The following is a 25,729-nucleotide window of genomic DNA, read 5'->3' on the forward strand; positions in this document are numbered from 1 at the left end:
TTTTCCCTCAAATGCTTCCGGTGAATCAGGGCTACAATTTACAAAATTACTATTTCAAAACATTGTTAAAATGTAATATTGTCATTCAAAGAATTATAGATTAACCTCTCTAGGAATCGTCCCACCTACTCAACAGCCAGTGGAATCCCGTGGCGCGTTATTCAAATACCTTAGAAATGCTATTACTTCAATTTCTCAAACATATTACTATTTTACACCATTTTAAAGACAAGACTCTCGTTAATCTAACCACACTGTCCGATTTCAAAAAGGCTTTACAACGAAAGCAAAACATTAGATTATGTCAGCAGAGTACCCAGCCAGAAATAATCAGACACCCATTTTTCAAGCTAGCATATAATGTCACATAAACCCAAACCACAGCTAAGTGCAGTACTAACCTTTGATGATCTTCATCAGATGACACTCCTAGGACATTATGTTATACAATACATGCATGTTTTGTTCAATCAAGTTCATATTTATATCAAAAACCAGCTTTTTACATTAGCATGTGACGTTCAGAACTAGCATACCCACCGCAAACTTCCGGTGAATTTACTAAATTACTCACGATAAACGTTCACAAAAAATATAACAATTATTTTAAGAATTATAGATACAGAACTCCTTTATGCAATCGCTATGTCCGATTTTAAAATAGCTTTTCGGCAAAAGCACATTTTGCAATATTCTGAGTAGATAGCCCAGCCATCACGGGCTAGCTATTTAGACACCCGGCAAGTTTAGCCTTCACCAAATTCCGATTTACTATTAGAAAAATGTGATTACCTTTGCTGTTCTTCGTCAGAATGCACTCCCAGGACTTCTACTTCAATAACAAATGTTGGTTTGCTTCAAAATAATCCATAGTTATGTTCAAATATCCTCTGTTTTGTTCGTGCGTTCAAGACACTATCCGAAGGGTGACGCGCCCGACCCGTTTCGTGACAAAAAAATTCTAAATATTCCATTACCGTACTTTGAAGCATGTCAACCGCTGTTTAAAATCAATTTTTATGCGATTTTTCGCATAAAAAAGCGATAATATTCCGACCGGGAAACCCTGTTTTCGTTCAAAGACGACAAAAATAAAAACATGTTGTCGCCTCGTGCACGCGCCCCAGTCTCATTCTTCTCTGATCGACCACTATCCAAATGCGCTACTGTTTTTCAGCAAGGGGCTCCAAAGGCATCATTCAGTGTTTTGCCGCCTTCTGAGAGCCTATGGGAGCCGTAGGAAGTGTCACGTTACAGCAGAGATCCTCAGTTTTCAATAAAGAGAGTGTAGAAGCCCAAGAAATGGTCAGAGAGGGCACTTCCTGTAAGGAATCTTCTCAGGTTTTTGCCTGACATATGAGTTCTGTTATACTCACAGACACCATTCAAACAGTTTTAGAAACTTTAGGGTGTTTTCTATCCAAAGCCAATAATTATATGCATATTCTAGTTTCTGGGCAGTAGTAATAACCAGATTAAATCGGGTACGTTTTTTATCCAGCTGTGTCAATACTGCCCCCTAGCCCTAACAGGTTAATCTAACCACATTGTCCGATTTCAAAAAGGCTTTACAGCGAAAGCAAAACATTAGATTATGTTAGGAGAGTACCCAGCCAGAAATAATCACACAGCCATTTTTCAGGCTAGCATATATGTCACAAAAACCAAAACCACAGCTAAATGCAGCACTAACCTTTGATGATCTTCATAAGATGACACTCCTAGGACATTATGTTATACAATACATGCATGTTTTGTTCAATCAAGTTCATATTTATATCAAAAACCAGCTTTTCACATTAGCATGTGACGTTCAGAACTAGCATACACACCGAAAACTTCCAGTGAATTTACTAAATTACTCTTGATAAACGTTTACAAAATACATAACAATTATTTAAAGAATTATAGATACAGAACTCCTTTATGCAATCGCGGTGTCAGATTTTAAAATAGCTTTTCGGCAAAAGCACATTTTGCAATATTCTGAGTAGATAGCTCGGCAATCAAGGCTAGCTATTCAGACACTCGCCAACATCGAGGCTCAGTAAACTCAGAATTACTAGTAGAAAAATTGGATTACCTTTGCTGTTCTTCGTCAGAATGCACTCCCAGGACTTCTACTTCAACCACAAATGTTGTTTAGGTTCAAAATAATCCATAGTTATGTTCAAATATCCTCCGTTTTGTTTGTGCGTTCAGGTCCCTATCCGAAGGGTGACGCACGGACGCATGTCGTGACAAAAAATTCAAAATATTCCATTACCGTACTTTCTCGTAAAATAGCGATAATATTCCAACCGGGCGACGTTGTTTTTGTTCAAAGGCTGAAAGAAAAGCATGGCCACTTCTCGGGGCCGCGCATCTCCTGTCTCTGAGCCACCACCCTGGCCACTCACAAACAGCGCTCCTGTACCTAGCCCAGAGACAGCAGAGATCTCATTCCACTTTCTGGCGCCTTCAGAGAGCCTATGGGAGCCTTAGAAATTGTCACGTTACAGCAGAGATGCTGTATTTTTGACAGAGATGCCACAGAACCACAAGAAATGGTCAGACAAGGCACTTCCTGTATGGAATCTTCTCAGGTTTTGGCCTGCCATATGAGTTCTGTTATACTCACAGACACCATTCAGTTTTATAAACTTTAGAGTGTTTTCTATCCAAATCTACCAATTATATGCATATTCTCGTTTCTGGAAAAGAGTAGTAACCAGTTTAAATCGGGTATGTTTTTTATCCGGCCGTGAAAATACTGCCCCCTACCCTAGAGAGGTTAAAGGACAGCCCCCAACTTGGAATGATCTCTCGCAGGAGAGCTTTGTGGGTCTTCAACATGGGAACGCTTTGACCCACTTGGAAAACACATTAACAATGACCAGACAATATTTGTGTCCCTCACATGGGGTTAATTCAATGAAGTCCGTCATCAAATGCTCAAAAGTACCTCTGGCCTTGGGTGGGATGCGGAGGTTATAGAAATACCACGTCCTACATTGTCAGTCATACATATAACACATTTTTTCAAAGAATTTCAGCAAACACAGTAAATCCCACAGTACTCCAATATTTATTTATAAGATCTACCATTACTCCATTTGACACGTCTTGACCGTGTGACAACTATGCAAGGAATTGGAAAGTACAACGGGGCATGGCTGGTCTGCTCAAATAATCCAGTCACTCTCCTGAGGTGTCCATATGACAATGTCCTGTCCACCTACATTTCTCTGATGCATCAGCCATTGCCTGCAAAGCAACAATATCATTAACAGAGAATGGGTTAGTGAAAACTGGAACTGCTGCCATCTGTAAAAGGGGGGAAACACAAGAGGAAGCAGCTAGTTTCGCTACATAATCTGCTATAGCATTCCCTTGAGAAATGCTATCTTTACCACTGGTATGAGCCTGACACTTCACTAATGCAGCAGACGATGGTAACAATATTACTTTTAGCAATGATGCAACTAACTGTCCATGAGCAATGGCTTACCAGATTAGGTTAGAAACCCACACATCTTCCACAGTGTCCCAAAATCATGCACCACCCCAAAAGCAAACCTACTGTCAGTGTAAATGTTTACTGATTTATCCTTTGCCAATATGCATGCCTGTGCTAAGACAAAAAGTTCCTCTGTTTGTGCAGACAGGTGTTGTGGGAGACATGCAATTTCCACAGTCTCTAAAGCAGTGACAACAGCAAAACCTACTGTCACCCTTGTCATTCCGCTGTGCAGATCCATCAACAAAAAACTTGACGTCCGGGTTATCAAGTGGTAAGTCTTTCAAATCAAGTCTGAGACTACAGTCAATCTCTATTATCAGCTCGCAGTTATTTTCTTCACCAGCATCTGCTGTACGGAGAAGGGTAGATGGATTAAGAGTTGTACCACGTTTCAAGGTGACATGTGACATGGTTAGGAGGATGCTCTGATAGTGTAGCAATCTTTTATGTACATGTTTTTATTTATTTTATTTTTCGTATATTTAAAAATACATTTTAATTCCGAGGAACGTGAAAGAGAATCAATCTTGTGATTCCTCAGCTACTGGCATGCTGAAGAATGCAATAGCCAAATTAAAAATTGAGAAACAACAGCTTCCAGGTAGAACTTGAAAGAGAATGGTCACCGTATTAGGCACAAGTGGAGCTCGAGCATGTAAAGAATTATTAACCTGTCTGGGAACCTGGGACGTTTGCGTCCCACCCTAGTCAACAGCCAGTGGAATCGCGTCGCGCAAAATACAAATACCTCATAAATGCTATAACTTCAATTTCTCAAACATATGACTATTTTACACCATTTTATAGATACACCTCTCCTGAATCGAACCACGTTGTCCGATTTCAAAAAGGCTTTACAGCAAAAACAAAACATTAGATTATGTTAGGAGAGTACCCTGCCAAAAAAAATCACACTGCCATTTTCAAAGCAACTAGCATGCATCACAAATACCCAAAACACAGCTAAATGCAGCACTAACCTTTGACAATCTTCATCAGATGACACTCCTAGGAAATCATGTTACACAATACAGGCATTTTTTGTTCGATAAAGTTCATATTTATATATAAAAACAGCATTTTACATCGGCGCGTGACGTTCAGAAAATATTTTCCCTCAAATGCTTCCGGTGAATCAGGGCTACAATTTACAAAATTACTATTTCAAAACATTGTTAAAATGTAATATTGTCATTCAAAGAATTATAGATTAACCTCTCTAGGAATCGTCCCACCTACTCAACAGCCAGTGGAATCCCGTGGCGCGTTATTCAAATACCTTAGAAATGCTATTACTTCAATTTCTCAAACATATTACTATTTTACACCATTTTAAAGACAAGACTCTCGTTAATCTAACCACACTGTCCGATTTCAAAAAGGCTTTACAACGAAAGCAAAACATTAGATTATGTCAGCAGAGTACCCAGCCAGAAATAATCAGACACCCATTTTTCAAGCTAGCATATAATGTCACATAAACCCAAACCACAGCTAAGTGCAGTACTAACCTTTGATGATCTTCATCAGATGACACTCCTAGGACATTATGTTATACAATACATGCATGTTTTGTTCAATCAAGTTCATATTTATATCAAAAACCAGCTTTTTACATTAGCATGTGACGTTCAGAACTAGCATACCCACCGCAAACTTCCGGTGAATTTACTAAATTACTCACGATAAACGTTCACAAAAAATATAACAATTATTTTAAGAATTATAGATACAGAACTCCTTTATGCAATCGCTATGTCCGATTTTAAAATAGCTTTTCGGCAAAAGCACATTTTGCAATATTCTGAGTAGATAGCCCAGCCATCACGGGCTAGCTATTTAGACACCCGGCAAGTTTGGCCCTCACCAAACTCCGATTTACTATTAGAAAAATGTGATTACCTTTGCTGTTCTTCGTCAGAATGCACTCCCAGGACTTCTACTTCAATAACAAATGTTGGTTTGCTTCAAAATAATCCATAGTTATGTTCAAATATCCTCTGTTTTGTTCGTGCGTTCAAGACACTATCCGAAGGGTGACGAAGGGTGACGCGCCCGACCCGTTTCGTGACAAAAAAATTCTAAATATTCCATTACCGTACTTTGAAGCATGTCAACCGCTGTTTAAAATCAATTTTTATGCGATTTTTCGCATAAAAAAGCGATAATATTCCGACCGGGAAACCCTGTTTTCGTTCAAAGACGACAAAAATAAAAACATGTTGTCGCCTCGTGCACGCGCCCCAGTCTCATTCTTCTCTGATCGACCACTATCCAAATGCGCTACTGTTTTTCAGCAAGGGGCTCCAAAGGCATCATTCAGTGTTTTGCCGCCTTCTGAGAGCCTATGGGAGCCGTAGGAAGTGTCACGTTACAGCAGAGATCCTCAGTTTTCAATAAAGAGAGTGTAGAAGCCCAAGAAATGGTCAGAGAGGGCACTTCCTGTAAGGAATCTTCTCAGGTTTTTGCCTGACATATGAGTTCTGTTATACTCACAGACACCATTCAAACAGTTTTAGAAACTTTAGGGTGTTTTCTATCCAAAGCCAATAATTATATGCATATTCTAGTTTCTGGGCAGTAGTAATAACCAGATTAAATCGGGTACGTTTTTTATCCGGCCGTGTAAATACTGCCCCCTACCCCCAATAGGTTAAGCTAGCGGGACGCCTAGCCTTAAGTTAAACACTCTTCCTAAATACATATTTACAATGTATTACTTCATTTAAGTTGACTTACTGAAATCAGTTGTGTCTTCCTTCTAGGTTTCGTGGATGTTGTGTTTCCTCCCGAATGCGTCCCACAGTGGTCTGTTACGTCCTCTTTTAGTGAGACTGGAATTTCCCTTTATGCCTTCCCAAGAATGACCTTGTATCACTTATCTAGTCCCAGAACAATATCTGGACATACTGCCAAATAGCTTGGGAGTGATAGTGTGGTTTCTTCCTTTGTGTAATCAATCAGTCACTCGCATGAGTTCAATCTTCCGGGTTTGGAGCGAGTAGTCGTGCTGCACTCCGCTCCGCAGGTAATATTACATCTCATTACATTACAACGGTTTGATTTGTTTGATCTGAGCATTTTTTTAGCTAGCTACTTAGCTGTCTTTGTATCAAAGATAATTGTGTAGTTTAGAGTAATTATCGAGGTTAGCTAGCCAGCAATCAGTCACTCGCATGAGTTCAATCTTCCGGGTTTGGAGCGAGTAGTCGTGCTGCACTCCGCTCCGCAGGTAATATTACATCTCATTACATTACAATGGTTTGATTTGTTTGATCTGAGCAATTTTTTAGCTAGCTACTTAGCTGTCTTTGTATCAAAGATAATTGTGTAGTTTAGAGTAATTATCGAGGTTAGCTAGCCAGCTACTTTCGTCCGCCGCGCCGCGCCACCATTCTCCTACTTAGTCAACAACTGCTAGCTAGCTAGCCAACTTCTACCGACTAGCAGCACTGTAGAAACTAATACATTACAACGGAACGATTTGATTAGTGTAGTGTTAGCTAGCTACATAGTTATCTTTGCTGTCTTTGTATCTAAGATAATTGTGTAGTTTAGAGTAATTATCGAGGTTAGCTAGCCAGGTTAGCTAGTGTTAGCTAGCTACATAGTTGCCTCTGTATCATGATAAGGTGTAGCACTGAAACTATCGAGGTAACCTAGCCAGCTACACTTTCAAACAAAGTCAACAACGCAGCCACTGCTAGCTAGCCTACTTTACCAGCCAGCAGTACTGTATCATTTTAGTCATTTTAGTCAATAAGTTGTCTTTGTCATAGCTTGTCATAGTTTGATAATTGTGTAGTTTAGAGTAATTATCGAGGTTAGCTGGCCAGCTATTTTCATCCCCCGCGATGTCATTTCCAAACCTAGCCAACTATTACCGACGAGCAGCATTGTAGAAACAAAATACATTACAAAGGAACGTCTTGATTAGTGTTATGTTAGCTAGCTACATAGTTGCCTTTGTATCATGATAAGGTGTAGTACTGAAACTATCGAGGTTACCTAGCCAGCTACTCTTTCAAACAAAGTCAACAACGCAGCCACTGCTAGCTAGCCTACTTCACCAGCCAGCAGTACTGTATCATTTTAATCATTTTAGTCAATAAGATTTTTGCAACGTAAGCTTAACTTTCTGAACATTCGAGACGTGTAGTCCACTTGTCATTCCAATCTCCTTTGCATTAGCGTAGCCTCTTCTGTAGCCTGTCAACTATGTGTCTGTCTATCCCTGTTCTCTCCCCTCTGCACAGGCCATACAAACGCTTCACACCGCGTGGCCTCTGCCACTCTAACCTGGTGGTCCCAGCGCGCACGACCCACGTGGAGTTCCAGGTCTCTGGCAGCCTCTGGAACTGCCGGTCTGCGGCCAACAAGGCAGAGTTCATCTCAGCCTATGCTACCCTCCAGTCCCTCGACTTCTTGGCGCTGACGGAAACATGGATTACCACAGATAACACTGCTACTCCTACTGCTCTCTCCTCGTCTGCCCACGTGTTCTCGCACACCCTGAGAGCTTCTGGTCAGCGGGGTGGTGGCACTGGGATCCTCATCTCTCCCAAGTGGACATTCTCTCTTTCTCCCCTGACCCATCTGTCTATCGCCTCCTTTGAATTCCATGCTGTCACAGTTACCAGCCCTTTCAAGCTTAACATCCTTATCATTTATCGCCCTCCAGGTTCCCTTGGAGAGTTCATCAATGAGCTTGACGAAAGTTCCTTTCCTGAGGATGGCTCACCTCTCACAGTTCTGGGTGACTTTAACCTCCCCACGTCTACCTTTGACTCATTCCCCTCTGCCTCCTTCTTTCCACTCCTCTCCTCTTTTGACCTCACCCTCTCACCGTCCCCCCCCTACTCACAAGGCAGGCAATAAGCTTGACCTCATCTTTACTAGATGCTGTTCTTCCACTAATCTCATTGCAACTCCCCTCCAAGTCTCCGACCACTACCTTGTATCCTTTTCCCTCTCGCTCTCATCCAACACTTCTCACTCTGCCCTTACTCGGATGGTATTGCGCCGTCCCAACCTTCGCTCTCTCTCCCCCGCTACTCTCTCCTCTTCCATCCTATCATCTCTTCCCTCTGCTCAAACCTTCTCCAACCTATCTCCTGATTCTGCCTCCTCAACCCTCCTCTCCTCCCTTTCTGCATCCTTTGACTCTCTATGTCCCCTATCCTCCAGGCCGGCTCGGTCCTCCCCTCCTGCTCCGTGGCTCGACGACTCATTGCGAGCTCACAGAACAGGGCTCCGGGCACCCGAGAGGAAATGGAGGAAAACTCGCCTCCCTGCGGACCTGGCATCCTTTCACTCCCTCCTCTCTACATTTTCCTCTTCTGTCTCTGCTGCTAAAGCCACTTTCTACCACTCTAAATTCCAAGCATCTGCCTCTAACCCTAGGAAGCTCTTTGCCACCTTCTCCTCCCTCCTGAATTCTCCTCCCCCTCCCCCCCTCCTCCCTCTCTGCGGATGACTTCGTCAACCATTTTGAAAAGAAGGTCGACGACATCCGATCCTCGTTTGCTAAGTCAAACGACACCGCTGGTCCTGCTCACACTGCCCTACCCTGTGCTTTGACCTCTTTCTCCCCTCTCTCTCCAGATGAAATCTAGCGTCTTGTGACGGCCGGCCGCCCAACAACCTGCCCGCTTGACCCTATCCCCTCCTCTCTTCTCCAGACCATTTCCGGAGACCTTTTCCCTTACCTCGCTCATTACTCATCCTTGACCGCTGGCTACGTCCCTTCCGTCTTCAAGAGAGCGAGAGTTGCACCCCTTCTGAAAAAACCTACACTCGATCCCTCCGATGTCAACAACTACAGACCAGTATCCCTTCTTTCTTTTCTCTCCAAAACTCTTGAACGCGCCGTCCTTGGCCAGCTCTCCTGCTATCTCTCTCAGAATGACCTTCTTGATCCAAATCAGTCAGGTTTCAAGACTGGTCATTCAACTGAGACTACTCTTCTCTGTGTCACGGAGGCGCTCCGCACTGCTAAAGCTAACTCTCTCTCCTCTGCTCTCATCCTTCTAGACCTATCGGCTGCCTTTGATACTGTGAACCATCAGATCCTCCTCTCCACCCTCTCCGAGTTGGGCCCACGCTTGGATTGCGTCCTACCTGACAGGTCGCTCCTACCAGGTGGCGTGGCGAGAATCTGTCTCCGCACCACGTGCTCTCACCACTGGTGTCCCCCAGGGCTCTGTTCCAAGCCCTCTCCTATTCTCGCTATACACCAAGTCATTTGGCTCTGTCATATCCTCACATGGTCTCTCCTATCATTGCTATGCAGACGACACACAATTAATCTTCTCCTTTCCCCCTTCTGCTAACCAGGTGGCGAATCGCATCTCTGCATGTCTGACAGACATATCAGTGTAGATGACGGATCACCACCTCAAGCTGAACCTCAGCAAGACGGAGCTGCTCTTCCTCCCGGAGAAGGACTGCCCGTTCCATGATCTCGCCATCACGGTTGACAACTCCATCGTGTCCTCCTCCCAGAGTGCTAAGAACCTTGGCGTGACCCTGGACAACACCCTGTCGTTCTCCACTAACATCAAGGCGGTGACCCGATCCTGTAGGTTCATGCTCTACAACATTCGCAGAGTACGACCCTGCCTCACACAGGAAGCGGCGCAGGTCCTAATCCAGGCACTTGTCATCTCCCATCTGGATTACTGCAACTCGCTGTTGGCTGGGCTCCCTGCCTGTGCCATTAAACCCCTACAACTCATCCAGAACGCCGCAGCCCGTCTGGTGTTCAACCTTCCCAAGTTCTCTCACGTCACCCCGCTCCTCCGCTCTCTCCACTGGCTTCCAGTTGAATCTCGCATCCGCTACAAGACCATGGTGCTTGCCTACGGAGCTGTGAGGGGAACGGCACGTCCGTACCTTCAGGCTCTGATCAGGCCCTACACCCAAACAAGGGCACTGCGTTCATCTACTTCTGGCCTGCTCGCCTCCCTACCTCTGAGGAAGCACAGTTCCCGCTCAGCCCAGTCAAAACTGTTCGCTGCTCTGGCACCCCAATGGTGGAACAAGCTCCCTCACGACGCCAGGACAGCGGAGTCAATCACCACCTTCCGGAGACACCTGAAACCCCACCTCTTTAAGGAATACCTAGGATAGGATAAAGTAATCCTTCTACCCCTCCCCCCCCCTTAAAATATTTAGATGCACTATTGTAAAGTGGTTGTTCCACTGGATATCATAAGGTGAATGCACCAATTTGTAAGTCGCTCTGGATAAGAGCGTCTGCTAAATGACTTAAATGTAAATGTAATGAACCCAACCAAGACAGGTTATTACAAAAGCAGCATTGTACTAAACATACACACAAGAACATTTCCATCAAAATGCTTTATTTGAGTTTAACCTCTATGGGCTAGGTGCCACCCGTGGTGCACTCCATCAACAGCAGGTGCATTTCAAGAGCGGCAAATTTGAATCCAAATAAATGTCAAAATTCAAATTTTTCAAACATACAACTATTTTACACCCTTTGAAAGATAAACATCTCCTTAATCTAACCACGTTTTACGATTTCAAAAAGGTTTTACGGCGAAAGCATAAATTTATAGTATGTTAGGACAGTACATTTACAAGAGTTGTGTGTAATGTTGTGCCAATTCAAAGACAGGCGTCACCAAAACCATAAAATCAGCTAAAATTATGCACTAACCTTTTACAATCTCCAACAGATGACACTCCTAGGACATTGTGTTAGACAATGCATGCATTTTTAGTTCTATCAAGTTCATATTTATATCCAAAAACAGCGTTTTACTGTGGCGTTGATGTTCAGGAAATCGTTTCCCTCCAATAACCGGCATTCAAGTCAGCACCACAAATTAAATAATTAAAATTAGAAAACATTGGTAAAATATTATATTGTCATTTAAAGAATTATAGATTTACATCTCTTGAACGCAATCAACTTGCCAGATTTAAAAATAACCTTACTGGGAAATCACACTTTGCAATAATCTGAGCACTGCGCCCAGAAAAATACGCGTTGCGATACAGACTAGCCGCCATGTTGGGGAGATCTAAAATCGAAAATACTATATAAATAATCCATTACCTTTGATTCTCTTCATCAGATGTCACTTCCAGGTATCACAGGTCCATAACGAATGTAGTTTTGTTCAAAAAAGCTCATCATTTATGTCCAAAAATCTCCGTCTTGTTAGCACATGATCTAAGCCCGCCGGACTTCACTTCATGAACGAGGGGAAAAAATATATTTACGTTCGTTCAAACATGTCAAACGTTGTATAGCATAAATCATTAGGGCCTTTTTTAACCAGAACATGAATAATATTCAAGGTGGACGAATGCATTCTCTTTTATAACGTATTGGAACGAGGGTACCCAACATGAACTCGCGCGCCAGGTGTCTAATGGGCCATCATCGTTCCATGGCTCTTGTTCGGTCAGATCTCCCTCCAGAAGACTCAAAACACTTTGTAAAGGCTGGTGACATCTAGTGGAAGCAATAGGAAGTGCCAAAATATTCCTCAGCCCCTGTGTTTTTCAATGGCATAGGTTTAAAGGTAATACAACACATCAGGTATCCACTTCCTGTCAGAAAATGTCTCAGGGTTTTGCCTGCCAAATGAGTTCTGTTATACTCACAGACACCATTCAAACAGTTTTAGAAACTTTAGGGTGTTTTCTATCCATATATAATAAGTATATGCATATTCTAGTTACTGGGTAGGATTAGTAACCAGATTAAATCGGGTACATTTTTTTATCCAGCCGTGCAAATACTGCCCCCTAGCCCTAACAGGTTAACCTGTAAAAGTAAAATAGCGTATTCCTGGCAAAATGTTCAGAGTTTTTTCTAAGATAGTAATTTCTTTTTATTTAATTTTAATTTCTAAATCAGATTTAATTTTTGACAAGTATGAGACTATCAGCCCCATAATGTACGCCTTAAAGGCATCCCAAATTATATTGGGTGTTGGCTTTTCTCTGTCCTCTGTCTACATTTGTAATAGTAAAGGTTAGAATTTTTTTGTTTAGGTATTTAAAAGATTTTGGTCAGGAAAATTCGCTCTGTTCATTCTCCAAATTCTGTTGCTAAGTGTATTTTCTATTGGTGTAATTAAACATGATATCAGAGAATCATTCCAAATCACTATATCATTGTTTTAGAGTCCAGTAAATTGTTTAGTGCATTTAAAAAATAATAATATTGAATAGCTTTCCTTACTTAAAAAAAAAAGTTTGTGTATTTTGTAGTTGGGAATAATAATCTCCAGGTGTCCTGTAAATCATTTGTGGAGATGAACATTTTCAGCCTCTTTGGAGGTTCCCTAAATTTGCCTTTTTTATTACTACGTTTGTCAATCTTATCGAATGTATAATTTAGGTCAACTGGTAAAATAATAGTTCCTGTCTGGATTTGATCTAATATAGCTTGAATTCTATCTAAAAACACCAGATTTGCTACCTGGTGGGATATACAATGAAATCAGTGTGTATTTTTCACCATGTAAGGTACAATTCAACATTAGAAAACTGCCTTTTGTACCTCCCGAGTGGCGCAGCGGTCTAAGGCACTGCATCGCTGTGCTTGAGGCGTCACTACAGCACCGGGGTCAATCCCAGGCGGTGCACAATTGGCCCAGCGTCATCCAGGTTAGGGAAGGGTTTGGCCGGCTAGGATTTCCTTGTTCCATCGCGCTCTAGTGACACTTGTGGTGGGCTGGGTGCCTGCCAGCTGACCCTGGTTGCCAGTTGGACGGTGTTTCCTCTGACACATTGGTGAAGCTGGCTTCTGGGTTAAGCAAGCAGTGTGTCAAGAAGTAGTGCGGCTTGGCAGGGTTGTGTTTCGGGGGACGCATGGCTCTTGACCTTCGCCTCTCCCGAGCCCGTAGGGGAGTTTCAGCGATGGGACAAGACTGTAACTACCAATTGCAGAGAAAAAGGGGTAAAAGTACCAAAAAATATACAATAACAAAAAAATGTACAACCATCTTGGTCCACATGCTGGGATGTAAGGGAAAATTGTGTATTCATATTTATCAGGATGCCTACACCATAAGGCCTATCCAACCCAGCTCACCTTTAAATCTCACTGGTCATCCCCAAAGCCAACATCTGCTTTGGCCGCCTTTCCTTACAGTTCTCTGTTGCCAGTGACTGGAACGAATTGCAAAAATCGCTGAAGCTGGAGACTTATATTTTCCTCACTAACTTTAAACATCAGCTATCTGAGCAGCTAATCCATCGCTGCAGCTGTACATAGTCCATCTGTAAATAGCCCACCCACTCTACCTACCTCATCCCCATATTGTTTTTATTTACTTTTCTGCTCTTTTGCACACCAGTATCTCTACTTGCACATCATCATCTGCTCATTTATCACTCCAGTGTTAATCTGCTAAATTGTAATTACTTCGCTACTATGGCCTATTTATTGCCTTAACTCCTTACTCCATTTGCACACACTGTAAATAGACATTCTTTTTTTCTATTGTGTTATTGACTGTACGCTTGTTAATTCCATGTGTAACTCTGTGTTGTTGTTTGTGTCGCACCGCTTTGCTTTATCTTGGCCAGGTCGCAGTTGTAAATGAGAACTTGTTCTCAACTAGCTTACCTGGTTAAATAAAGGTGAAATAAAAAAATACAAAATGTAAAAATTCCCTTTTTTTATCTAACTCTTGCAAGAAAACCACATCTGCTGACAATCTCTTTAAATGTTAGAGAACCAAATGTTTTTTTTCCTGAGCACATGCACATTTTTGTTGGTCTTTACTTGTATAGAATCGAAGTGAACCTTATCTGTTCCGTCTATCATTGAAGAACCAAGTAAAACATTTTAACTGACATGCCATATGAGGGCAGTGGGCATTCCATAGAATGGGAAGATCATAGTATAAATACATAGTTATTATATACATTACAGATATGCGTGTGGGTATGTGGGTATGTGGGCTGAGCAGACATTTAACAAAAAACACAATAAAAACAGAAAGCAATGTACGTCTTTGTACTTGAGGCACCAAGTCTTTTTAGGGCTTTTTAGCTCCAACTCCTCTCTTAATGTACCCCCAAAAAACTGTGGATACATACATTGTATGAACACTACCTACATTTGAAGAAAGACTGCCACTTAAGTACTGCGGTTGATTTGTATTACCTTATAAATTAAAGTATAGTGGCTGGTGGTGGTCTACTTGGGGTAAGTGGGTCCTCTGAGAGACTGAAATGGGATGAGTGGAGGCCCCACGCACACCTCAGAGAAGGGTCTGAACCCTCGTCAGTCACCCCGTCAAAATCCCCCGGATTAAGCCCTTCTCCATTCTCACCAATAACCATCATTAAATCTTAGTTGTAATAACAAACAAAGAATAATACTGATTCAATATCCTTTCCTAATCTGTTCAGAACTCTTATTAATTTTACAACGGGTTTACAAGTCATAAAAAAATGAAATACAATTATATTGTAGTATAATTAAGTCCTTCCTTCTCTCTCTGCAAATCCATCCCTCTCCACCACCCCTCCCCATTTTTCCCGCTTTACTCCACCCAAGGCAAGCGTATCCCCATCTTTATTTCCCCTTGTCCACCCAAGCCAAGATTGTCCCACCCTCCCATCCTTACCCACCCTTCCCTCGCCACCCCACCAAGACAAGCTTATACCCCCCTGCCCTCCCTTACCTACCCTGTCCAAGTTTATCCCAACCCCCATCTTTCCCCCTCCCTTCTTCTCAGACACATTTACACCCCTCTATACATCTACTTACTCATCCATTCTCCTTTATTCACACACAACATAGACCCTATGCTCTGCACACCCATTCTCTCCTGCCCTCCTGTACATATTCATGTTCACCTTCCTTCACGCTCCCATTCATATGCACAGACACATACCTACACAGACACTCACTCACACCCTCTTGCCCCCCCCCCCCCCACCACACACGGAACAATGATTGATAATTATTGACTTACATGCTATATTTCTTATTCTACACTGTCTTTTCAGTGTCCATGTATCTCATTGGCATTGGCTAATTCTATCGTTACTTCCTAGAGAATAACAGTTGCTTGGGGACAATTGTCACAAGAGTTACACGTCAGAGCAAAAACAAAGCCATGAGGTTGAAGGAATTGTCTATAGAGCTCCGAGACAGGATTGTGTTGAGGCACAGATGGGGAAGGTACCAAAACATTTCTGCAGCATGCTTTAGTTTATTTAGGAAATATTTTCTTAACTCTATTTTCTTAAAACTGCATTGTTGTTTAAGGGCTTGTAAAGTAAGCATTTCACGGTAAGGTCTCCACCTGTCCTATTCGGGCATGTAACAAATAACATTTGGTTTGATTTGAAGATATAATCCTTAATTGAAACAATAACAAAGCGGACACCCCGCCTCTGTTTTGGTAGACAGCCGAGGGATGGTTCTGTTGAAAATGTGACCACTCTCATATTCATAGACAGAGCTATGGATGCAAGGACTGATGATATCAAAATTATAGTTTCAACAATGTTTTTCGGCTACAAACATTGGAGTAAAACAAGTTTATATTTTGGGTTCTAATGGGGTACGACAGTTGAACTAAGCTCATGAGGCATTCATGAATTATATTACTCAAGAATCAATGGGTATATGTCATGCCTTAATAAATCCAAAAATGTATTTAGCAACTAAGGATTCTAGCTTTAAATGGGTAATCCCGAGCTGGTCCCTCCCTCTCTTTTTTCTCTCCCCGGCGACGCTCGCTCCAGACACTGCTGTATCCCTCTCGTTTTTCCAGCCACGGAAATCGGTGAACCGATCGGTGCGCTCTGATTTTTCAGTAGTCTGGGGATAGGTCGCGTTTATCTGTACGTTTACCGCGGATGTACGTGAACACGGAACCAACTCACAATTTAGACAAAACAAGTAACCTCGCTAAGTGAATCTATTGGGTCTGCTGCTGTGCGTTCAGACCGAGCAGATCCTTCCTCCGTGCGATCATTTCCTCCTATTTGGAGAGGAAGGGTGTTATGGGCTGTTAGTTTTCGAAGTGAAATCTCAGAAGTTGGTTTACTTTCGGGACTCTTAACGTGTTGCTCCAGTTTATCATGTCCTTAATGTAGAGTTACTGATATCTAAAACAAATCTGTAAAGTGCCGCGATCAAGCCCATCACTGTGTAATGTCACAGTTGTCAAATTGGAGCCCAGATGGGGAACAAAACAAAACCGTAGGCTATAGTTCGCACTTCTACGGATCCATCCAGCACGCACATTTATTCCAAATAACGCATAGGGGCAAATCCATCTCACGGATTTCTCTCTCCATCTCAACGGCATAATATAGCCACTGATTTAGTTTTTTAGTTTAGTTTTTCTATGTCAAACTGTAGGCTAGGCTACTCACTGAAAGACCTTTTGCAATACCCAGCTCTGACCGAAGCGGAAGAGGACAGTTTTTTTCTGTCTGAGATACGGGACACTGGATTTACCCGCTGGTGGAGACAGTGATTGTGTGTTGGTGAGGTGAGCTGAGCTGAGCAAAGGAAATGAGCGCTCACTGAGACCATCTCCTGCCGTCTGACTACCCTCAGCACCCGGGTAAGGACTGTGCCTCTACCACACATGAATGAATGAATGAATGAATGAATGAATGAATGAATGAATGAATGCGTGTGTTTTGTATTGGCTTTATCAAGTCAACAAATTGCCTGTTGTCTGCAGAACTAGTTATGCTTGGGAGAGAACATAATCAAGTTTCAATAAACAGTCCTCCCAGTTTGATAATAAACCCGGATGTTTTCTAGGTGGGAACAGCTGTTGATTAGCCGCATCCTTTTTTCGTTTCCCCAAACATAATTGCTTTGTAATAGGGGGAGATTTAGCGTGTTTAGACACGGAGTCTGTCCTTCACCAGAGTGTTTGTTGCAACAGTTTCTCTCATGTTAGAAATACATTACTGTGCATGTGAAGAAGCATTTAATGCGACCCTGGGTTTATCCTATAGTTTTAATCGTGGGACATGTCACTGACAGCAATGCGCATCTGTCGTCGTGGTAGCCCAAAGCCCAGCAGATGGCGATATTGAGTCGTTTCAACTTACCGTCCAAAGTGAATCCATGCAGCTGGTCTTACACTCATATCTCCTCTGAGCCAGTTTATACATAAAACATTCTCCATTCAGGCTGCAAAACCATACATTTCCTCCTTAATTCGATTTAATGGAAGACGGTGGGGAAAAAAACATTCAGCCAATCAGACCAGGGGTGAAAAAACAGTCTGCTGTAACCTGATTCACTGAACACAGTACACAAAATCTGGGACTAGCATTAGCCGCTGTCGCATGGTGGTGGAAAATGGTGTTTAATAAAGTAAGCATTTTTTTCCCACCTTCTTACCATATAGCTAATTAAGGAGGAAATTGAATCCTTTGTAGCCTGAATGGAGAATGTTTTATTAACAAACCGGTCCATGGGGGATACCAGTGTATAGCCAGCTGCATGGATTCCCTTTGGATGGTAAAATGAAACGACACTATATTGCTATCTCCCGGCCTTTGGGCTATAATCAGGGGTCATCTCGTGTGTGTGTGTGCGAGCGTTTGCTTGTATGTGTATGTGTCTCTGCATTACTGGCTATGCAGGTTTAGCTTAATCGAGTGGTTATTTTTCCTAGTTCAGATTCTACATTTCATGTGTAGTGAATGGCTGTGCTTGTTGACTGCAAAACATATTATAAGGTTTAGCTTAGAAAGAGGAGAGACAACCTCTGTTAAGTAATAAGTGCTTTGAAAAGTCAACCCTTCTTACATCCTGTCAAGGGACGTAATCAGCTCTCTTCTCGTCTCTTCCTCTCCTCCCTTCGCACTTCTTTTTCTGGGTGTGTCCTCGCACTAGTGCTTTTCTACAGATAAGGGAGACCCCACAATATCTGCTCGTGACGACTTTTCAGATTGTGTGACCTCTAAAGGAGGGCATCTGGCTGTTATTTTCTCCCTGCTGTTATTTTCCCCGCCAAGGGCAGGGCCAAGGCTATTATTGCTGTATTATTGTCACCGGAACATTCAGGTGGATCTCCCTCGGGCACAGCAACACGCACATGCTTTAAAGCTGGCTTTTATCCCCGTGGATAGACACAGTTCCCTTCACTCTAGACTAGGTGTGACTGCTGCAGTGAACTGAAAATGTATAATCTTACTGTAGGCTTGATACAGAGGAGGCTGGTGGGAGGAAATCTAGGAGGACATGCTCATTGTAATGGCTGGAATGGAATAAATGGAACGGTATCAAACCTATGGAAATCACATAGACTCTGTTCCAGTAATTCCATACCAGCCATTACAATGAGCCCATCCTCCTATAGCTTCTCCCACCAGCCTCCTCTGGTTATATGTCACACCTTCATCCTTCCCCTGGCTAAGCAATGGGGAACAGCCTCACTATTTTTTGTTGTTGCATATATAACTTATTGACTACTATGTAAGTTGTATTTAATGCTGTAAAAACATGATATAGTATAGTCTGTTACAGGTGTTATATAATCTGTAACTATACCATTACAGTGGGATAGCCTTATACTGTGTCATCCTTGCAGTGTGTCTCATTCATCTCTTTAACTGAGAGAATATTAATTGTCATGTCTGTTAGCTTGATCAATATGACACAACCTGATCAATAAGAGTCAAGGACACTGCATACATGCATAGTGCTTTGTGTGTCTGTCCGTCTGTCTATGGTGATTTGCTGGGTATTCTCATCTTGGACAGCTGTCAGAACACCGTCATTTCTTTTTGCTTATTTGAGCTGTTCTTGCCATAACATGGACTTGGTCTTTTACCAAATAGGGCTATCTTCTGTATACCAACCCTACCTTGTCACAACACAACTGATTGGCTCAAACGCATTAAGAAATAAACAACTTCCACAAATTCACTTTTAAAGAAGGCACACTTGTTAATTGAAATATATTCCAGGTGACTACCTCATGAAGCTGGTTGAGAGAATGCCAAGCGTGTGCAAAGCTGTCATCAAGGCAAAGGGTGCCGACTTTGAAGAATCTCAAATATAAAAGATATTTAGATTTTAAACCTTTGTTGGTTACGACAGTATTCCATATGTGTTATTTCATAGTTTTGATGTCTTCACTATTATTCTGCAATAAAGAAAATAGTAAAAATGAAGAAAAACCTTTTAATGAGTAGGTGTCCAAACTTTTGACTGTGTGTGTGTGTGTATGTATGTATACTATATATGTATACTATATACAGTTGAAGTCGGAAGTTTACATACATTTAGGTTGGAGTCATTAAAACTCGTTTTTCAACCACTCCACAAATGTCTTGTTAACAAACTATAGTTTTGGCAAGTCGGTTAGAACATCTACTATGTGCATGACACAAGTATTTTTTCCAACAATTGTTTACAGACAGATTATTTCACTTATAATTCACTGTATCACAGTTCCAGTAGGTCAGAAGTTTACATACACTAAGTTGACTGTGCCTTTAAACAGCTTGGAAAATTCCAGAAAATGATGTCATGGCTTTAGAAGCTTCTGATAGGCTAATTGACATCAATTGAGTCAATTGGAATGTATTTCAAGGCCTACCTTCAAACTCAGTGCCTCTTTGCTTGACATCATGGGAAAATCAAAAGAAATCAGCCAAGACCTCAGAAAAGCAATTGTAGACCTCAACAAGTCTGGTTCATCCTTGGGAGCAATTTCCAAACGCCTGAAGGTACCACGTTCATCTGTACAAACAATAGTACGAAAGTATAAACACCATGGGACCACGCAGCCGCTCAGGAAGAAGATGCGTTCTGTCTCCTAGAGATGAACGTACTTTGGTGCGAAAAGTGCAAATCAATCCCAGAGCAACAGCAAAGAACCTTGTGAAGATGCTGGAGGAAACGGGTACAAAAGTATCTATATCCACAGTAAAACGAGTCCTATATCGACATAACCCGAATGGCCGCTCAGCAAGGAAGAAGCCACTGCTCCAAAACCGCCATAAAAATGCCAGACTACGGTTTGCAACTGCACATGGTGACAAAGATTGTACTTTTTGGAGAAATGTCCTCTGGTCTGATGAAACAAAAATAGAACTGTTTGGCCATAATGACCATCGTTATGTTTGGAGGAAAAAGGGGGAGGCTTGCAAGCCAGAGAACACCATCCCAACCATGAAGCACGGGGGTGGCAGCATCATGTTGTGGGGGTGCTTTGCTGCAGGAGGGACTGGTGCACTTCACAAAATACATGGCATCATAAGGAAGGACAATTATGTGGATATATAGAAGCAACATCTCAAGACATCCATTTACATTTACGTCATTTAGCAGACGCTCTTATCCAGAGAGACTCCGTCAGGAAGTTAAAGCTTGGTCACAAATGGGTCTTCCAAATGGACAATGACCCCAAGCATACTTCCAAAATTGTGGCAAAATGGCTTAAGGACAACAAAGTCAAGGTATTGGAGTGTCCATCACAAAGCCCTGACCTCAATCCCATAGAACATTTGTCTGCAGAACTGAAAATGCGTGTGCGAGCAGGGAGGCCTACAAACCTGACTCAGTTACACCAGCTCTGTCAGGAGGAATGGGCCAAAATTCATCCAACTTATTGTGGGAAGCTTGTGGAAGGCTACCTGAAACGTTTGACCCAAGTTAAACAATTTAAAGGCAATGCTTCCAAATGCTAATTGAGTCTATGTAAACTTCTGACCCACTGGGAATGTGATGAAAGAAATAAATGCTGAAATAAATCATTCTCTCCTCTATTATTCTGACATTTCACATTCTTAAAGTGGTGATCGGACTGACCTAAGACAGGGCATTTTTACTAAGATTAAATGTCAGGAATTGTGAAAAACTGAGTTTAAATGTATTTGGTTAAGGTGTATGTAAACTTCCAAATTTCAACTGTGTGTGTGTGTGTGTGTGTGTGTGTGTGTGTACACACACAACCCTGTCATACTGAGCACTCTGAGTTAGGTGGTGTGTGTTGTGGTATTTGGTGTGTACTTTAATCAAATCAAACTTTATTTGACATATGCGCCGAGTACAAGTGTAGACTTTACCGTGAAATGCTTACTTACAAGCCTTAACCAACAGTGCAGTTCAAGAAGAAGAAAATATTTACCAAGTAGGCTAAAATAAAACGTAATAATAAAAAGTAACACGATAACGAGGCTATATATAGGGGGCGCCGTTACCGAGTCATTGTGCAGGGGTACAGTCTAGTTGAAGTAATCTGTACATGTAGGTGGGGGTGAAGTGACTATGCATAGGTAACAAGCAAGCAGCGAATAGCAGTAGTGTACCAGAGGGGGGGTCAATGTAAATTGTCCGGTGGCGATTTTTATGAATTGTTAAGCAGTCTAATGGCTTGGGGGTAGAGGCTGTTGATGAGCCTTTTGGTCCTAGACTTGGCGCTTCGGTACCGCTTGTCGTACGGTAGCAGAGAAAACGGTCTATAACTTGGGTGACTGGAGTCTCTGACAATTTTATGGGCTTTCCTCTGACATGCCTATTATATAGGTCCTGGATGGCAGGAAGCTTGGTCCCAGTGATGTACTGGGCCGTTTGCACTATCCTCTGTAGCGCCTTATGGTCAGATGCCAAGCAGTTGCCATACCAGGCGGTGATGCAATCGGTCAGGATGCTCTCGATGGTGCAGCTGTAGGACCTTTTGAGGTTCTGGGGGCCCATGCCAAATCTTTTCAGTCTCCTGAGGGGGAAAAGGTGTTGTCGTGCCATCTTCACGACTGTCTTGGTATGTTTTGACCGTGATAGTTCGTTGCTAATGTGGACACCAAGGAACTTGAAACTCTCGACCCACCCCACTACAGCCCTGTCGATGTTAATGGGGGCCTGTTCGGCCCGCCTTTTCCTGTAGTCCACAATCAGCTCCTTTGTCTTGCTCACATTGAGGGAGAGGTTGTTGTCCTGGCACTTCACTGCCAGTTCTCTGACCACCTCCCTATAGGCTGTCTCATCGTTGTCGGTGATCAGATCACTGTTGTGTCATCAGCAAACTTTATGATGGTGTTGGAGTCGTGTTTGGCCACACAGTCGTGGGTGAACAGTGAGTACAGGAGGGGACTAAGTTCACACCCCTGAGGGGCCCCAGTGTTAAGGATCAGCATGGCAGATGTGTTGTTGCCTACTCTTACCACCTGGGGTGACCCGTCAGGAAGTCCAGGATCCAGTTGCAGAGGGAGGTGTTTAGTCCCAGAGTCCTTAGCTTAGTGATTAGCTTCGTGTGCACTGTGGTGTTGAACGCTGAGCTATAGTCGATGAACAGCATTCTCACAGGTGTTCATTTTCTCAAGGTGAGAAAGGGCGGTGTGGAGTGTGATTGAGATTGCGTCATCTGTTTGGGCGATATGCGAATTGGAATGGGTCTAGGGTGTCCGGGAGGATGCTGTTGATGTGGTAGTTGGTGTGTACTGTATTGTGTAGGGCTTGACGCAAATATTTGTCGACCAGGAGTCGTCTGTTCTTGGTCGACATTTTGAAATGTGTATTTTTCCCTATATGTGACCCGTTTCAGGAAGCTAGGCGTATATTGTGGGTCACTACTTCACATGAGAGCCGTTTGAACGTAAACTTTTATTTTTTAATCAAAATGCGTTTTTCATGTGCCTTAACCTCTCTTGGGGAGGTGGGACGCTAACCCACGGTTCACACTATTCAACAGTCAGTGAAAAATCAGAGCGCCAAATTCAAAACCACAAAATGTCATAATTCAAAGTTCTCAAACATACGACTATTTTACACCATTTTAAAGATTCACGTCTCCTTAATGTAACCACATTGTCCGATTTCAAAAAGGCTTTACGGCGAAAGCATAAAGTTGGAACTGTCCTAACATAATCTAACACAAGAAAACCCACACAGTCATTTTCCTAGCAAGGACAGGCGTCACAAAAACCAGAAAACCAGCTAAAATTATGCACTAACCTTTGATCTTCATCAGAAGACACTCCTAGGACATCATGTTACACAATACATGCATTTTTTGTTCGATCAAGTTGATATTTATATCCAAAAACAGCATTTTACATTGGCGCGTGATGTTCAGAAAATATTTTGCCTCCAATACTGCCGGTGAATCAACACTACAATTTACAAAAATACTCATCATAAACGTTGATAAAATATTAAACTGTTATTCAAAGAATTATAGATGAACATCTCCTTTATGCAACCGCTGTGACAGATTTCAAAAAAGCTTCACGGGGAAAGCACACTTTGCAATAATCTGAGTACTGCGCTCAGAAAAAGACATCAAGCAATACAGATACCCGCCATTTTGGAGTCATCTAAAATCATAAATAGCATCAGAAATATTAATTACCTTTGATCTTCATTAGAAGGCAATTCCAGGAATCCCAGGCCCACAATAAATGTTGTCTTGTTCGATAAAGTCCATAATTTATGTACCTCCTTGTTGTTAGCGCGTTCAGTAAGCTACTCCAAGTGTAGGAAGCGCGGCCAAAATGTCACGACGAAAAGTCAAAAAAAGTTATATTTACGTTCATTCAAACATGTCAAACGTAGTGTAGCATCAATCTTTAGGGCCGTTTTTACTTAGAACTTCAATAATATTCCAACCGGACGATTCCAATGTCTTGAAAAATGTTTTGGAACACAGCTACCCCTCACGTGAACGCACGCCAAAGAACTCATGTGCTTTCCTGAGTCAACAACTTCCAACTTCCTTTGTTGGCTTTCTGTTCACCATAGACACCTCAAACAACTTTCTAAAGACTGTTGACATCTAGTGGAAGCCTTAGGAAGTGCAAAATTAACCCTAACTCACTGTGTGTTAGATAGGCAATGACTTGAAAAGACTACAAGAACCAGATTTCCCACTTCCTGGTTGGATTTTTCTCAGGTTTTTGCCTGCCATATGAGTTCTGTTATACTCACAGACATCATTCAAACAGTTTTAGAAACTTCAGAGTGCTTTCTATCCAAATTGACTAATAATATGCATATTCTAGTTCCTGCGCCCGAGTAGTAGGCCGTTTCATTTGGGTACGTTTTTCTTCCGGCCGTGAAAATACTGCCCCCTACCCAAGAGAGGTTAAAAACAAACATCTATGCCATCTGTAAATATGAATAACATTGTTAAATTACAAGCACAGTTGGTTTAGCCACAGAAAAAGGGAGGAACCTTCCCACTATCCATGATTGGCTGAGGTAATAAGTGGGCAGTACGTGCCGAGAGATGAGTTTGGACTGGTCTGCCTTATAGCACGCTTCTGTCTATTTGAGTTGGTCAATTTGTCTAGGTAATCCTGTCTAATGCGTCTTTTTTTTATGTATTTCTTAGTAAAACTGCATAGGTGTTGCTCTCCACTTTCTGGAAGACCTGTTTTTTGAAATCAATGGAATTCAAGTATGATGGCTAAGGAGATGGAGAAAACACATGTCTCTAGATTGCATCTTCAAACTAAGGGCAACCATGGCATCCGACAGGAGACGTGTCCATTCATGATGTATACGGGTAAGATAGTCTCGCTAACTACATTTTCAGATATTACACGTTTCTAATTTTGACAGAAAATGGTTTCATTTGAAGTTAATGTGTACTGTTAGCTAGCTAATGTTAGCTGGCTGGCTCATTAACTAACGTTATGTGTATGATCTTTATTATTCTTATCATAGAGCCATTTGCTTGGCTAATTATAGCGTAATGTTAGCTAGCTAATATTGAACCTGGTTGGTTAGCTACATGCAGATTCATGCAGGGTAGTAACGTCATGAGTTGGGATTATGGTTCATTGTTTAGCTAGCTAGCTACGTCTTAACAAAAGACTCCACTATTTAAGTATCCATTTCAATAGAATGTCACTGCAACAACTGTTGATAGACATACTAGCTGGTAAATTCAATCTGGCTATTTACTCCAATTTCAGACCATGGGTAAAATAGTCTAGCTAGCTACATTTTCAGATATTACACATTTATAATTTTGACTAAGTATTTTAATTTCAAGTTGAAGTGTTTTGTTAGCTAGCTAACTAACGTTACCTGGCTGGCTCGCTAGCAAATGTTGTGTATGATCTTGGTTATAGCCTAATGTTAGCTAGCTAACATTGAACCTGTTTGGTTAGCTACCTGCAGATTCATGCAGGATAGTAATGTCATGAGTTGGGATTACGGTTAATTGTTTACCTAGCTAGCTAGCTACATGTCTTAACAATAGACTCTCATCTGAGTGTGCCAGAGCGCAT

At 42.1% G+C, this 25,729-nt stretch overlaps 1 protein-coding gene across 6 annotated transcripts in view; it reads left to right on the forward strand.

The window, feature by feature from the left end:
• The first annotated feature begins 16,232 nt into the window (after window positions 1-16,232).
• The window catches only part of LOC106583499 (plasma membrane calcium-transporting ATPase 1), a 157,752-nt gene continuing 148,255 nt past the window's right edge, over window positions 16,233-25,729 (forward strand). For 3 of the 6 annotated variants that reach the window (XM_082967624.1, XM_014167745.3, XM_045705778.2), the window contains exon 1: window positions 16,233-17,085. The gene's annotated coding sequence lies outside the window, so the exon portion shown is untranslated. Of the gene's footprint in view, window positions 17,086-24,825; window positions 25,000-25,729 lie in introns of all 6 variants that reach the window. The other 3 variants (XM_014167743.3, XM_014167746.3, XM_082967623.1) reach the window with 2 other exon arrangements.

This window comes from Salmo salar, chromosome 22 (assembly GCF_965601325.2).
Source record: "Salmo salar chromosome 22, fSalSal1, whole genome shotgun sequence".
Taxonomy (NCBI): Eukaryota; Metazoa; Chordata; class Actinopteri; order Salmoniformes; family Salmonidae; genus Salmo; species Salmo salar.